We start from the raw sequence: 16,312 nt of genomic DNA, 5'->3' as shown, positions 1-16,312 counted from the left end.
CAATACCATTAAACAAAGGGTCTATGGATCCCCTGATCTAGACCTTTCAATATTCCATAATTTCTTGATTAGCAAGGGTGTCAAATGTTACAGGGAGAAGACAGAGAGTGGGGGGGGGAATGGCAGAGAAGATCTGATGGGCCAAATGTCTCAATTCTGCTCCTATATCTTATGATCTTGTGTTTTTTGCTACCATGCAAGGTGTTGTTGAGGTCACATTAGAAATATCATGCTCTGTTCTGAAGCATGCCATTACATGGGGATGTTGTTAGGAATCAAGGGACTGAGTTTTAGAGCGGTTAAGTAGGTTGGAACAGTTTTCATTGGAGCTTGAGGGGGAGAATTGTACCGGGATGTATAAAATCACAAGGTCATAGGGTGAATGCAAAATCATTTTTCTGCGGGTTGGGAATCAAGAACAGAAAGTGAAGGTTTAAGATGTGAGGGGAGAGAGTCAATAGGATCCTGAGAGACATCTTTTTCATGAGGATATTCAGTACGTGGAATGAACTGCCAGAGGAAATGGTTGAGGCAGGTACTTACAGGGATGTGGATAAGAAAGGTTTAGTGGGATGTGGGCCAAATATGACTAGCTTAGATGGAAATCTTATCAGATGGGCCAAAGAGCCTGTTTCTGTGCTGTATGATGCATTGAGGAGCCCTGAGCACATCAGAGAGAAAAAAAATTCACTCAAGAAAATTGGACAAGTACAAAGAAACTACTTTTATAGAACACAACAGGCAAGAAGCTAATTTACATTAAAGATTTTGGAGGAGATCTGGTCTTGCATGTAGGCCTCAGGGTCTTGTTTTAACCAAACACTAAAAAAAAATTTGCTCCACCACCCCTTCCCCAGATGCTTGACCACTGGTTCAGCGCACATTAGTTTGGCTAGGCATTTGATTATTAATTTAATTAGTTCAGCACAACATTTATTTATTTAGAGATACAGCGCAGGTATGCCCTTCAAGATGCGCACGCTGTCCCAACTGAACCCTAGCCTAACCCGAGGACAATTTACAACAGCCAATTAACCTACTAACTGGAGCGCCTTGGGGCAGTGGGAGGAAATCCATGGGGACTCCTTACAGAGGACCAGTGGAACTGAACTCCAAACTCCAATGCCCTGAACTGTAATAGCATTACACTAACTGCTATACTGCCGTGGTGTTAACATACAAACTTCTTACAGACGGGTTCAAGAATTGAACCCCAGCTACAGGCGCTGCAGTTAACATTAACCTAACCGCTATGTTACCGTGCTGCCACAAGCCTGTTCCTGCACTGTGTCTTGTACTAGCAGACAGATTTAAGGTGAGACACCTGAAGTAATATAATATACAGAGAGTGCAACACGCTGATGGAAGCAGACATTATAGTGGCATTTCAGATGCAGTCACATGAAGTTGGGACACAAGAGATTCTGCAGATGCTGGAAATCCTGAGTGACACACAAAATGCTGCAGGATCAGGCAGCGTCTGTGGAGGGGGCCAAGACCCTTCATTGGGATACAAGGTTGCAGGAAAAGGAGGGAATTGAATAATGGTCAAGGAGATAGGTTTTGCTTAATGTGGTGTCATGGCCAGCTCCTGTGTTGAACAGTTCTACAGATATCCATTCTCTGGAAGCATTAGAGGTTTACCAGGATGCTGCCTAGATTAAAGAGCATGTCATATAAGGAAAGGTTCAGCAAGTTTTCCCTTTGGAGTGGAGGATGAGAGGTGACTATCGATAAAGATATAGAAGGTGATAAGAGGCATCGATTGAGTGGACAGCCAGAGGCTTCCCCCCACCCCCCAAGGCAGAAACGGCTAATTTGAGGGGGCCTAACTTTACAGTGACCACATAGGAGATATATTGGTGGTAGTATTTTTTTTTCCATACATTGAGTGGCGGGTGCCTAGAAAGAGCTGCCAAAGGTGGTGCTGGAGGCAGATGCATTAGAGACATTTAAAACGCTCTTAATTAGGTACATGGTCTGGTCTTCAGAAAAATGAAGGAAGATGTGGTTGATCGTAGTGTAGGTTAAATGGTCAACACAACACTTGTTGGCCGTAGGGCCTGCACTGTGCCTTACTGCTCTACGTTCAGTAGCCACTTTACTGGGACACCTGTTCATTAATGCAAATACCTAATCAGCCAATCATGTGGCAGCAACTACAAGCATGCAGACATGGTCAAAGGGCTCAGTTGTTGCTTAGACTGAACACCAGAATGGGGAAGAAATGTGAACTGAGTGACTGATTGCTGGTGCCAGACAGGGTGGTTTGAGTATTTCAGCAACTGCTGATTTCCTGGGATTCCCATGCACACTCTCTAGAGTTTACAGAGAATGGGTGAACAACAAAACATCCAGTGAGCGGCACTTAATGAGGGAGGTCAGAGGAGAATGACCAGACTGGCTCAAGCTGACAGGAAGGCAACAGTAACTCAAATAACAACACTTTACAACAGTGATGTGCAGAAGAGCATCTCTGAATGCACAACATGTCCCATCTTGAAGTGGATGGGCTGCAGCAGCAGAAGAACATGAATATACACTCAGTGGCCACTTTATTAGGTACAGGAGGTGATGAATAAAGAGGCTGAGTGCCTGCTCTTTACACTTGGCCTTCTAACTTTAAAGCACTACAAGTTAAAGGAGTTCGGCTGCTTTCTGGTAAACTTGCAGCCCATGCATGATGCACAACAAATGTCTTGACATATCATTATGTACCGTGTGGTATGATGTGGGCTATCATGATCCTCCGTTTGCCTTTTAATCTGAGAAGTTTAACAAGCTCTTCAAAACTTTTGCCTCTTATCACTTGATGTAACTCATGAATGTCACTCACTGTCAACCATGACCTTTCCCTACGCCAGTGATATTACACCTAATTCTGATATCATACCCAAAGGCAATTAGGAGATCCCAGACTGACTCATTCAGTATAGTTCAAGGTTTCTATCTTTCTCTTGCATTTTACAAGCATTGGAACAGTTTAACAGCAGGCAAAGCATTTGACAACCATTCATTTATGCAAGAAAAATAATTTCCTTTAGTAACTTAGTCAGCTCCACCATGGGCACTAGCCTCCAGAGAATCTTCAAGGAGCGATGCTTCAAAAAAAAGGTGACCTCCATTAAGGACCCCCATCACCCAGGTCATACCTTGTTCTCATTGCTACCATCAAGGAGAAGGCATAGCAGCCTGAAGGCACACACTCACTAATCAGGAACAGCTTCTTTCCCTCTGCCATTAGATTTCTTAATGGATATTGAACTCATGAACACTACCTCACTACTTAAAAGAAAAATCTTTTCAGAATCAGGTTTAAAATCACTGGCACGTCACAAAATATGTCTTTATGGCAGCAAAACAATGCAATACATAAAAGATAAATCAGGAATCACACATTAAATAGTTAAATTTGGTACAAAAATTTTAAAAAGTACGAGGTAGTATTTAAAGAGCAAACACGAGGAAATCTGCAGATGCTGGAAATTCAAACAACAACACACACAAAATGCTGATAGAACACAGCAGGCCAGGCAGCATCTATAGGGAGAAGCACTGTCGACGTTTCGGGCTGAGACCCTTTGACAGGACTAACCAAAAGGAAAGATAGTAAGAGATTTACTTTCAAATCTCTATCTATCCTTTCAGTTAGTCCCAACGAAGGGTCTCGGCCCGAAACGTCGACAGTGCTTCTCCCTATAGATGCTGCCTGGCCTGCTGTGTTCCAGCAGCATTTTGTGTGTGTTGCTGATGAGGTAGTATTCATGGGTTCAATGTCCATTCAGAAATGAGATGGCAGAGGGAAAGAAGCTGCTCCTGATTAGTGAGTGTGTGCCTTCAGGCTCTTGTACCTCCTCCCTCCCTGATGGTAGCAATGAGAACATGGTATGAATTGGGTGATGGGGGGGCCTTAATGATGGATGCTGCCTTTTAGAGACATTGTTTCTTGAAGATGTCCTGGATGCTATGGAGGCTTGTGCCCATGATGGAGCTGACTGAGTTTACAACTCTCAGCAGCTTAATTCGATCCTGTGCAGAAGTCCCTCCGCCCCTCATACCAGTTGATGATGCAGGCAGTCAGAATGCTCCCACAGCACAACTGTAGAAATTTGCACTTATTTAACTTTTTAATATATATTGACTGTAATTTACAATTTTATGTATTAGAAAGTACTGCTGCCACAAAGACAACTTTCACGAAAAGCTACAGAATCTGGGTCTCTGTACTTCCCTCCACAACTGGATCCTCTACTTCCTAACCAGAAGACCACGATCAACATCTCCATCTCACTGTCAGTCATCACTGACACACCTCAGGGATGGTGCTTAGTCCACTGCTTTACTCTCGCTGTGTGGCTCAAATACCATACATAGATTTGCCGAAAACAACCAATGTTGGAAGAATTACAGATGGCATACAGGAGCCAGATATACCAGTTAGTTGAGTGGCGTCACAATAACAATCTTGCAATCAACGTAGGTAAGACCAAAGAACTGATTGTGGACTTCAGAAAGGGCAAGATGAGGGAACACAAGCAAGAGGGATCAGAAGTGGAGACAGTGAGCAATTTCAAGTTCCTGGCTAACCTGGTCCCAACATATTGATGCAGCTATAAAGCAGGACAGCAGCAACGTTTCATCTGGAGCCTAAGGGGATTAGGGTTGTCACCTACAACACTGGAAAACTTCTACATATGCACTGTGGGAGCATTCTGATTGGCTGCATCACCACGTGGTATGGGGAGGCTACTGCACAGGATCCATAGCTACAGCAACTTGTAAAATTAGTCAGCTCCATCGTGAGCACCAGCCTCAGCAGAATCCAAGACATCTTCAAGGAGTGGTGCCTCAGAAAGGCAGCTTTCATCCAGGGCTCCCCCCACCCAGGACGTGCTCTTTTCTCATTGCTACCATCAGGAATGAGGCACAGGAACAGCTTCTTCCCATCAGATTTCCAAATGGACATCGAACCTCACTACTTTTAAAAAAAAAATTAATTTCTGGTTTTGCACTGTTTAATATGCATATACACCTAACGTAATTCAGCTCTTTTTAATGTATTGCATTATTACAACGTCAGCAAATTTCACGACGTAGGCCAATGACATTAAACCCGACTCTCATATTCAAGGAACGGCACCTCGAAAAGGACCCATCCATGGTCAAGGACCCCCAACCCCCAGGACATGCCTTGTTCTCATTGCTACCATCAGGAAGGAGGTACCGGAGCCTGAAGGCACACACTCAACGATTCAGCAACAGCTTCTTCCCCTCTGCCATCAGATCTCTGAATGAACAATGAACCCATAAACTACTCTCCCCCCCCCCCCCACTACTTAACTTTTTAAAATATAGATACTTACTGTAATTTACCGTTTTAGCGTGATTTTGCCGCAGGGACAAATTTCACGGCATACGCCGGTGATACAACACCTGATTCTGAACTGCTAAGTAAAGCGGAAGGAAGCAATAGCAAGGAGTCTTAATTTTTAAAAAAAAAAGTCAAAGGAGGAACAATGCAGAAAGTATTGAAAACCAAATGTCCAAACGAACAGTCTCTACTGCATCCGAGTGACCAGAGGCCTCCAAAGACAGATTCACCCATTCATTCGGCGGTTTTCTAGTTCCGAGGCGAAGCTGACAGCTGCCTTTGTAACTCGGAGCCCGGAGAACCGCGGGCACCACGGGGCAAACTCACTTCAATGTCCCCCAGCCCATACTCACAGCGTTACAAGGCGACCTGGAGCACTTTGTAAACCCAGCCATTTCACTCGGGATCAGGAAGGTTTAAAGCGGGGCGGGGAGGGAGGAGAGATGGTGGGGGGGGGGGAGTGACACAGTAAACTGAAACCAGCGCGTCCACACCAGCAATATTTGCGCAACAAATCAAAAAGCACATCCTCCTCAATTGCAAACGCTCTTCCACAACCGAGAACACACTTCACTCGCAAAGTTTGCATCACAAATATTAAAACTGATACTGTCGCAGCAACACTTCACGCCGCGAAATATTATAAACACAAAGAAATACACAGATGAGCGAAAATAGGTTAGAGGAAATTTAGGGAAAAAAACAGAACTAGATTTTTTAAAAAAAGAACATTTTAATGAGATTCAAACAGAAAGCATGCCATGAAACTCTCAAGATCCGAAGAAACATTTGCAAACATACTACATATTTCTATATGAAAAGCAAATAGGACAAAAAAAGTTTTAATTTTCACACAATATCTACCCTCATCAGCACGCACTTCTTCAATTAAATCATTTTTTTTTAAGAACACCAACACAGCACAGAACAGATATATGCAAGGCAGAAAGACATGCCTACAAGGACAAAGAAAACGAAGACTTGAACAATAATCTGGAAAGGATTTTTTTTTGGTTTTACTTACTAAAGGAGAGGACATGGAGAAAATACCCAAGCAGCCTTGAACCAGCAAGGAGGAGTCACCCTTGCCTGTATCCATAATTAAAACGAAATTAGAGGCTGCAGGATGTTGGTTCCTTGGGGCTGAAGGAAGGGGGTAAAAGTTTTAACCCCCTCACAGTCCGGATAAAGCCCCTCTGGACTGTTCAACCATTGTAACCCTCCCTCCTATTCTTCTTAAACCCCTTGCCAGTCTTCTTTTTGGTGTGGAACAAAATTTATTCCTTCCAACAAATAATCTGCTTACAGATAATTATATCAAGAAAAAATAGAATAAAAGATTATTTTTCTCCTTAAATTTAGATCCCCCACCACAACCAGACGCAATAATAGAACCTTCGGGGGGGGGGGAACTCCAATTAAATTTTTGGTAGTTTTATAGAGCGTATATTAATTGTTTCGTGAAGGAAGGCGCCCATTGTCCACTTGGCCTCATCAGAAGAAGATCTTTTGCCTCATTTTTTCTCCTTTTTTAAAAAATTATTTTAAATCGGTTGCGAAGCCTCCACCCCCTCCTCCTCCGCGCTCGAGCTGGCGAATGCGCGCGCAACTCGCCGCCCGCCCGGAAGTGACCGCAAAGCCAGCTGGGCATTGTAGTCCTCTGTGGGAACCGGTAGGAAGAACGACTTCCGCCCAGTAGGACCGTTTTATGATATTTACGCACCTCAGCCTCCCGCGAGTTCTTTTTTTGGCCTTCCTTTTCACCTACAGCCGTATCAACGTGTAAGTGATGTTTTGTTTCAATTTAATGAGCCTTTCAGAAGGGGAAAAAAATCCGTGGGTGTGGGAAGAGTAAAAAGAGGGGTCACGTGGGCAGGGTCCTGCCTCGGATCACGTGAAGGGGGCGAGATTTAGCCCCCAGCATTACGTCATTATTTTCGAAAATAAATTGCGGACTCTAGATCATATGAACATCTGCTTTGTGGATTTGTGTTAGATCCAATTAAAAGGAAATTAAAATTCGTTACGATTTTAAACTACATTTCCCGCCGTGCTTCGCATTCCTTATGCTTGTCGACTAATTGATGGACGGTCCCGAGCCAATGGATGACCCTTATCCCGCTGAAAGCGGGCAACGTCATGAGTCATTTCCCGCGCAATGTAGTTGCCCCCACCTTGCGACTAGGAGGCATCGTGGGGCCTTAAGGGAGAGACCCCAGGGAATCGAGGTTAAGAGCTGAAATGACTTGGCCTGCCTTTCTAAACGGTGCAGTTCCCGACACCCTTCCACAAGCTCAGCATCCAACCTCATTTAGCTGGAAACTTCACTGCCAGAACGTCCTGAGGGAGTGGGGAACAAATCTTAACAATAATAATAACTTTTATAATAGAACCTGCCCTGGGCCCGGCACTGAAGTCCAATTGTGAAGAAAGCACAACAGTGCCTCTACTTCCTTCAGAGTTTGTGGAGACTTGGCATGACAACTGAACTTTGACAAGCTTCAAAGATGTAGTGGGGAGTCTGGTTTGGAAACACCAATGCTCTCGAATGAAAATTCCTACAAAAAAAAAGGAGGGGGCATGGCCCACTCCATCATGGGAAGAGCCCTGTACAGCATTGAGCACATCTACACAAAACCCTATCGCAGGAAAGCAGCATTCACCACCCAGGGCATGCTCTCTTTTCGCTGCTGTTATCAGGAAGAAGGTACAGGAGCTTCAGGACTCACACCACCAGGTTTTAATTTAATGTCAGAATCCAACCTGAAATCCTTACTCTTTGCCGTCGTGCACAAGGCAGAGAGGAAAAAACCCAAAGAACGAATGACAGAGAAATGTTAGAAACCCAACCTTCCCCCCCCCCCCACCTCCACTCACACACAAGCAGCAAGGCATCAGCCATCCCTCATTCCCCTCCTTTCTTCAGCAGAAACATCAACACCCCCTCCCACCCACCAGGCAAACAATAGCAAGCCCTCGGAGTCCATCAAAAGCTTCTGTCCATCCCAACACATCGACGTCTCAACAGGCTCCCGCTCTCTCACAAGCAAGGGAGAGAGGGCTATCGCCCCTGCTGCAATGAGAGGGGAGGCCAACAGGTCACTGTTTCAATGTTATAATCTGCAGCATCGCTTCTTCGAGTTCCCTTGACTCGAGAACCATCGAGAGAGAAAGATTGTTCGAGAGCAGAAGCCTCCAACAGCTGAGCAATGTTTCGATCTCCCGCAGCAAGGAACCAGGTCACACCCCGAAGGTCTTCCAAGCCCCTCCTGGAGATACTGAAGCTCGGTGAGTTCTGAAGAACGAGAACCCACCGCCCATGTACAACGTAGTTTGGGTGCAGCTGGAGATCAGTTACTGCCCCCAAGTCATCAGGCTCTTGTACCAAAGGGGATAAGTTCACTCGCCCTGTTATTGAAGTGCTCCCACAACCAATGGACTCACTTTCAAGGGCTCTTCATCTCACGTTCTTGATATTTATCGTTTATTTACTTATTATTTCTTCTTTTTGTATTTGCACAGTTTGTTGTCTTCTGCACATTGGTCGAACACCCCAGCTGGGTGGTCTTTCATTGATTCTGTTATAAGGCCATAAGTCATCGGAGCAGACTTAGGCCATCTGGCCCATCGAGTCTGTTCTGCCATTCCATCATGGCTGATCCTTCTTTTCTCTCCTCCTCAACCCAGTTCCTGGCCTTCTCCCCGTAAGCTTTGATGCCGTGTCCAATCAAGAACCTAAACATCTCTGCCTTAAGTACACCCAATGACTTGGCCTCCACAGCCGCACGTGGCAACAAATTCCACAAATTCACCACCCTTTGGTGAAAGAAATTCTATAGATTTTGTTGAGTATGGCTACAAGAAAATGAAGCTCAGGATTGTATATGGTGACATGTATGTACTTTGATAACAAATTTACTTTGAACTTCGAACTTACAGAGCACTTTTTGTGCAGATGATGCAGTTCAAAGTGTTTTCAATGGGTTGAAAGTACAGGATGAGCTCCCCCTTATCCCGAAATGCCTGGGGCTGGAAGTGTTTCAGTTTTTGGAATATCTGGATCTGCATAATGGGATACCTTGGTGATGGGACCCCGTTTAAACTCAAAATCCATTTACATAACATATACAACTTATACATATACACTGAGGGTAGTTTTATATAATATTTTAATAGTTTTATGCATGAAATAATATTGAGCCATCAGAAAGGTAAGCTGGCCCCACCTTGGCCAGCAGATGGACAGTCAGTGGCTGTTTGCATCGCCATCATTCCCGACTCTGAATTAATCTGCTACCGTAAACAGTCTTTATCTTCCACGTGTGAATGTTCCCAGAAAGGATCACACTCGTTCATTAGGCGTACGGTATGTACTGATGTATGTTTTCATGAGCGTCGATCTTGACAAACTTGTCAGTGAATTCCTCTGCTGCATTATGACCGGCAGACCCTTTATCAACACTGATTTTTAATTCCTGCAGGCAGCCTGCTGAACATCACAATTGCCTTCAATTTTCAGTTTGTCATCATTGCTGTTCGCTTGTTTCGTGATCAGCACACTGTTAGCGGCATACGTTCACTCCGACGCTGCCAAATCCACTCTTTCAATACACGGTTGAGATCTTCATTTTTTTCACTTTATGCAATGTTTTCCATTGTGCACTAACCTGATCATTGTACGTGAGGTGGCTTCTCAGAACTGTCTAGGGGTGCTCAGAGAACCTCCCCAGTGCCTTGCGGACTTTCCATCAGCGACCCAAAAAAATTTTGGACTCCAGAGGTTACGAATTTTGGAATCTCTGATTAGGGCTGCCCAACCTGTACAAATGTGAAAATAAAATAAAAAACTTAATGTGAAAATAAAAGAGGAGAAGAAGATGCCAGTTAAAAGCAAGGTTAAATGAATAGGTTTTGAGTTGGTGTTTAAAAGTCTGATCTGAGTCTTCATCCCTTCTAGTTTCAGGAATTGGGAGGGAGGTAAAAAAAATGCCAATTATCTTTTGAAGGAGATTGTTTAAAGTTAAGAGGCCGACAGAAGAAGACCTGAGAGCTCGAGCAGAATTATGAAACAAAAATGATTCTGTGGTGGCCTCCGGTCCCAGAACGTTAAGAGTTTTAAGAGGAAGTAAATCTTCATCCTGCAAAACTGTATGGAGACTCACGTTAACTGTGGAGCCCTGTGCTGAGGCAGTGGAGGAAGGTGAGAGCGCCACATTGATGGAAGAGTGGTGAGGAGGGAGCCCTGCACTGGGGCATCGCAGAGGCCGCTCAGAACTGAGAGAGTGGCGGTGAGTCCCTGTGGTAAGGGGGGGGGACTGTTGAGGAGAGAGCCCCGCTGCCCGACCTGTTGTGTACCTCCAGCACCTTGTGCATGTTACTTTGAGTGGTGACTTGGAGAATCGTCCCTACCAGAGGCACTCCCTCCTTCCGCTAGTCTGCAGGTCACCCTTGGGCAAGACTTAACACCTGATTAGCCCCCCCCCCCCCGATCACGGTCACTTGTAGCCGTGGGAGCACGTAGTGTGAATAGCCAGTGCAGATCACAAGTCCTGGTTATGTGACCACTGACGCCAGGCAGGCAATCTCTGAAGAGTATTGATAATGGCTGGGGTCACCCGTCTTGTAAAGGCACTGCCCAGAAGGGGGCAATGGCAAACCAATACCGTGGAGGAACAGTCAAGACAGATGGGAGGGGGCACCATTAGCTATGTCCAACGGCACGGCACGTATTGATAATGATGCTCTGGCCTTCCGGCACCTGCAGAAACTCTTGTGCATTTATCTATGTAACCCCCCCCCCGGGAAGGGTTTCACTGCTGACATAACCGTTTCACTGTAGAAGCAGTGTTTGGGTTACGGGGAGCGATAACGGGTGCTTCGGAATGTGAGCTAGGTCGGCGGGAGATGGAGAGAGAAGACGCTGAAGAGAAACGGTCATATGATTCGACCTGGTGGGGAGATCCGGATTCAATGGAGCAAGTGCCCACCGTCGACCGAGGATCGGTGAATATGCCTTTCGGAAGAGTTGAGCTCCAATTTGTGCACATTTGACTTTAATTATAATAGGTCCTTTCTTGTTTTCTTTTCTAACCCTTCTTAGTTAAGATTCATAAATACAGTTCCTCTAATCGTATGCAGTGTGCTGTCTGGTGTTTCTTGGCACTGAGTTTGTAGCAGGGTAGCAAATTACACGGCAGCCACACAAACCCCACACGGGGCTTGGGGTGGGAGAGACACCCCAATCTCACGGGGTTGGCAGGACCGGAGAGTGTCTCCCCTGTCACTACAGCTCGTGCAGTGGAGCTGTGTAAATAATGCCCCACCCCCAGAATCCCAGGGTTAGGTTAAAAACTAGGGACATAAACCCCTGGGTAAAATCAATCCGTGAACTAAGGAATAATAATTCTATTTATTTTGTAATTTATAGTTAATTTATATCTTTGCACTGTACAGCTGACAAAAAAAAACAACAAATTTCAGGAGATAAGTCAGTGTTAGCAGCCTGTAACTGCCTCCTGGTTATTCTATATAGAGACCCCTGTACTACTAGACTAGGACGCAGCCTGTCACCCACACAAAGTTCAAAGTAAATTTATTATCAAAGTACAAATATGTCACCATATGCCACCCCAAGATTCATTTTCCTGTGGGCATTCTCAACAAATCCATAATAGAATAATAACCATAACAGAATCAATGAAAGATCTAATCCCAGGGTCTGTTATAACCCCTGAACCCCTGGATTAGACCCCAGCCTGTAACCCACACTTGGGGATCTGTTATTCTATATATAAACCCCCAAAACCCTGGACTAGATCCCAGCCTGTAACCTACTCCCTGAGATCAGTTGTTTTATATATAATCTCCCCAAACCCTTAGATTATACCCGAGCCTGTTACCCACTCCTGGGTATCTTTTATTCAATATATAAACCCCACCTGAACCCCTAGATTAGATCCCAGCCTGTAACCCACTCCTGGGGATCTTTTATTCAACATATAAACTTCCTGAACCCTGGATTAGATCCCAGGTTGTAACCCACTCCCAGGGATCTGTTATTCTAGATAAAAATTCTGGATCCTTTGGATTATTTCACAGCCTGTAACCCACCCCCACTCCCGGTGTAAACTCTAACAGATTTCTACAGATGTGCTGTGGAAGGTGTCCTGACTGGTTGCTTCAGGGTCTGGTCGGGCGAATGGAATGTGCAAGAGGGAAGGCAGCTGTGTAGAGTGGTGCATCGCTTCCTACCATCTGCAGGAGCCCCTGCCTCAGGAAGGCAACTTCCAGCATTAACGATCCTCACCACCTTCTCGCAATCAGCATTGGGCCTGCATTGGGTCTGGAAGCCTGAAGTCCCGCATCACCTGGTTACGGAGTGTGCAGCCATGGACTCTGTCTCAACTTCCTGCCGCCTCAGTGACAGCGTAGTCAAAGCCCCGATCCACGACGGACGTTCTCTCTGCTCCACCCCCTCCAAGTGGGCAGAAGTCCAAAAGCACATACCACCAGGCTCAAGGACAACTTCTAAGCCACCAATGGACCTCTAGTACGATAAAACTTGTTCAACTCTTGGCCTCACAATCCTCCTCGTTAAGATCTTGCACTTCATCGTCTGCGTGCACCGCACTTTCTCTGTAGCTGTTGCACTTTATTCTGCATCGTTACTGTTTTACCTTGTTCTAGCTCAATGCTCTGTGTAACGGTTTGATCGGCCAGATTTTTATCGTCACTGTGTCTCGGTAATTAGCCAAAAACACAGGAGGTTCTGCAGCTGCTGGAAATCCAGAGGAGCTGACGCGAAGTGCTGGAGGAACTCAGCAGGTCAGGCAGTGCCTATGGAAATGAATAAACAGTGGGTGTTTTGGGCGGAGACCCTTTCTCAGGACAGAGGAAAGAAGGAGAGGGGTGGGGAAAGAGGATAGCTAGGAGCAGAGGAGAAAGGGAAGGAGAGGCACCAGGAGGGGTTGATAGGCAGGTGAGGAGAAGAGGCAGAGGGCAGGGTGGGGAATGGAAATAAATCACTGGAAGGAGAAACCAATGTTCATGCGTCAGGATGGAGGCTGCCGAGGTGTTGCCCCTCCACCCTCAGGGTGGCCTCATTGTGGCAAAAGAGTAGGCCATCGTCTGACAAGTCGGAACAGGAATGGCGATAGGAAGTAAAATGGCTGGGCAATGGGAAATCCCACTTCTGGCGGACGGAGCAGAGGTGCTCGACAACCCTGATAATGAATCAGCGACAACGTTCAGTTCAGTTCAGTTCTTGAACCGACCAGCAGACAGTGATCCCTAATCACCACCTCCTTATAGCACAGACAGGGGAAATTCTGCAGATGCTGGAAATCCGAGCAACACACACAAAATGCTGGAGGAACTCAGCAGGCCAGGCAGCATCTATGGAAAAGAGTTACAGTCGACGGTTCAGGCCGAGACTTCAGCAGGACTGGAGAGAAAAAGCTGAGGGGTAGATTTAAAAGATGGGGGGGATGGGAGAGAGAAACACAAGGTGAGGGGTGAAACCTGAAGGGGGAGGGATGAAGTAAAGAGCTGGGAAGTTGATTGGTGAAGGGGATATAGGGCTGGGGGAGGGGGAATCTGATAGAAGAGGACTGAAGGCCATAGAAGAAAGAAAAGGGGGAGGAGCACCAGAGGGAGGCAATGGGCAGGCAAGGAGATAAGGTGAGGGAGGGGAAAAGGGGATGAGAAAGGGGGGCATTACTGGAAGTTTGTGAAATCAATGTTCATGCCCCCAGGTTGGAGGCTACCCAGACAGAATATAACATGCCTTTCCTCCAACCTGAGTGTGGCCTCATCACGACAGTGGAGGAGGCCGTGGATAGACATATTGGAATGGGAAGTGGAATTCGAATGTGTGTCCACTGGGAGATCCCACTTTTTCTGGAGAAGTTCACTGTCTTCACTTCATCTCTCTCCCTCCCAGTTTCGGTTTCACCTATTGTCTTGTGTTTTTCTCCCTCATTCCCCCCCCTCCACCACCTTTCAAATCTACTCTTCAGCTTTTTTTCTCCAGTCCTGCCGAAGGCTCTTGGCCCGAAACGTCAGCTGTTTACTCTTTTCCATAGATAGATAGATAGATACTTTATTCATCCCCAAGGGGAAATTCAAACATTTTTCCAGTGTCCCATACACTTATTGTAGAAAAACTAATTACCTACAGTATTTAACTCAGTATAAATATGATATGCATCTAAAATCACCCTCCCAAAAAGCATTAATAAATAGCTTTAAAAAAGTTCTTAAATAGTTTACTAAAGTGCATTGAGTGGTAACTTAAGCTCAGTCCTAACCCCGGCACTTTAACATGTCTTGCCCCTGATGGTTGAATTGTACAGCCGAATGGCGTTGGGGAGTAATGATCTCTTCATCCTGTCTGAGGAGCATTGCATTGACAGCAACCTGCCGCTGAAGCTGCTTCTCTGTCTCTGGATGGTGCTGTGCAGAGGATGTTCAGGGTTTTCCATGATTGACCGTAGCCTACTCAGCGCCCTCCGCTCTGCCACCGATGTCATACTCTCCAGTTCTGTGCCCACGACAGAGCCCGCCTTCCTTACTAGCTTATTAAGACGTGAGGCGTCCCTCTTCTTAATGCTGCCTCCCCAGCACGCCACCACAAAGAAGAGGGCGCTCTCCACAACTGACCGATAGAACATCTTCAGCATCTCACTACAAACATTGAATGATGCCAGCCTTCTGAGGAAGTACAGTCGACTCTGTGCTTTCCTGCACAGGGCATCTGTGTTGGCAGTCCAGTCTAGCTTCTCATCTAACTGCACTCCCAGATACTTGTAGGTCTTAACTGCTCCACACATTCTCCATTAATGATCACTGGCCTGGCCTGCTGAGTTCCCCCAGCACTTTGTGTGCGTTGCTGGGCTTTACCCATGATGGACAGGGTCAAACCCACTACCTTTTGGAGGATTTTCCATTCAAGGATATTGGCATTTTAGACATCTTGCTGAATCTTTGCAAACTCCTAAGGAACCACAATGGAATATTGTGTCTTTTCAATTGTGTTCCATCTTGTAGATATAGTTCCCCAGTACAATAAGGCAGGTGGTGGGGTAGAGATACATCTCTACCAAAGGAGGTGTAAGGTGCTCCTTCCCTCCGCTAGCCTGCAGGTCACCCTCGGGCAAGGTGTAGCCCCTGCTGAGTCCCCCCCCCACCCCCGATCAGGGTCACGTGACGTGGGAACTGGTGTTGGATGGTCGCATGAGCAGCCGGTGCATATCACAAGTCCTGGTTATGCGACCACTGACACCAGGCAGACAATCTCTGAAAGGTATTAATAATGGCTGGGTCCACCCGTCTTGTCGAGACACTGCCCAAAAGAAGACAATGACAAGCCACTTCTGTAGAAAAAATTGCCAAGAATAATCATGGTCATGGAAAGATCATGATTGCCCACATCATACAAAATGGCACATAATGAATAAAATTGCACAATTAGTTCTTTTTTTTTGCATGTTGGGTGTCTGATGTTTTTTCTTTGAACAGGGTCCATGGTGTCCCTTTGTTTGGTGGCTGTCTGTGGGGAAGACAAATCTCAGGGTTGTGTAATGCATACGTACTTTGATAATAAATACGTTTTGAATCTTTGAATGAATTGACTTTATTTCTTACATCCTTCACATATATGAGGAGTGAAAATCTTTATGGTACATCTCCATTCAAATCTGCAATTGTAGTAATTTATAATAAATAGAGCAGTCAATGTAACATAGAAATACACTCAGATCAGCGTGAGTTCATCAGTCTGATGGCCTGGTGGAAGAAGCTGTCCTGGAGCTTGTTGGTCCTGGCTTTTATGCTGCGGTACTGTTTCCCAGGTGGATTGTAGTTGGGGTGACTCCGGTCTCCAATGATCCTTCGGGCCTTTTTTACACACCTGTCTTTTTAAATGTCCTGAATCATGAGAAG

At 45.7% G+C, this 16,312-nt stretch overlaps 1 protein-coding gene across 2 annotated transcripts in view; it reads right to left on the bottom strand.

Annotated features, from left to right (window-relative positions):
• The window catches only part of LOC132380659 (serine/threonine-protein kinase WNK3-like), a 129,832-nt gene extending 122,876 nt beyond the window's left edge, over positions 1-6,956 (bottom strand). The window contains exon 1 of one of the 2 annotated variants that reach the window (XM_059949626.1): positions 6,396-6,956. The gene's annotated coding sequence lies outside the window, so the exon portion shown is untranslated. Of the gene's footprint in view, positions 1-5,724; positions 5,796-6,395 lie in introns of those variants that run through there. The other variant, XM_059949627.1, reaches the window with a different exon arrangement.
• Between the last annotated feature and the right edge of the window lie 9,356 nt (positions 6,957-16,312).

The sequence above is a fragment of the Hypanus sabinus genome, chromosome 24 (genome assembly GCF_030144855.1).
Source record: "Hypanus sabinus isolate sHypSab1 chromosome 24, sHypSab1.hap1, whole genome shotgun sequence".
Taxonomy (NCBI): Eukaryota; Metazoa; Chordata; class Chondrichthyes; order Myliobatiformes; family Dasyatidae; genus Hypanus; species Hypanus sabinus.
This window is presented reverse-complemented; position numbering and strand designations above follow the sequence as displayed.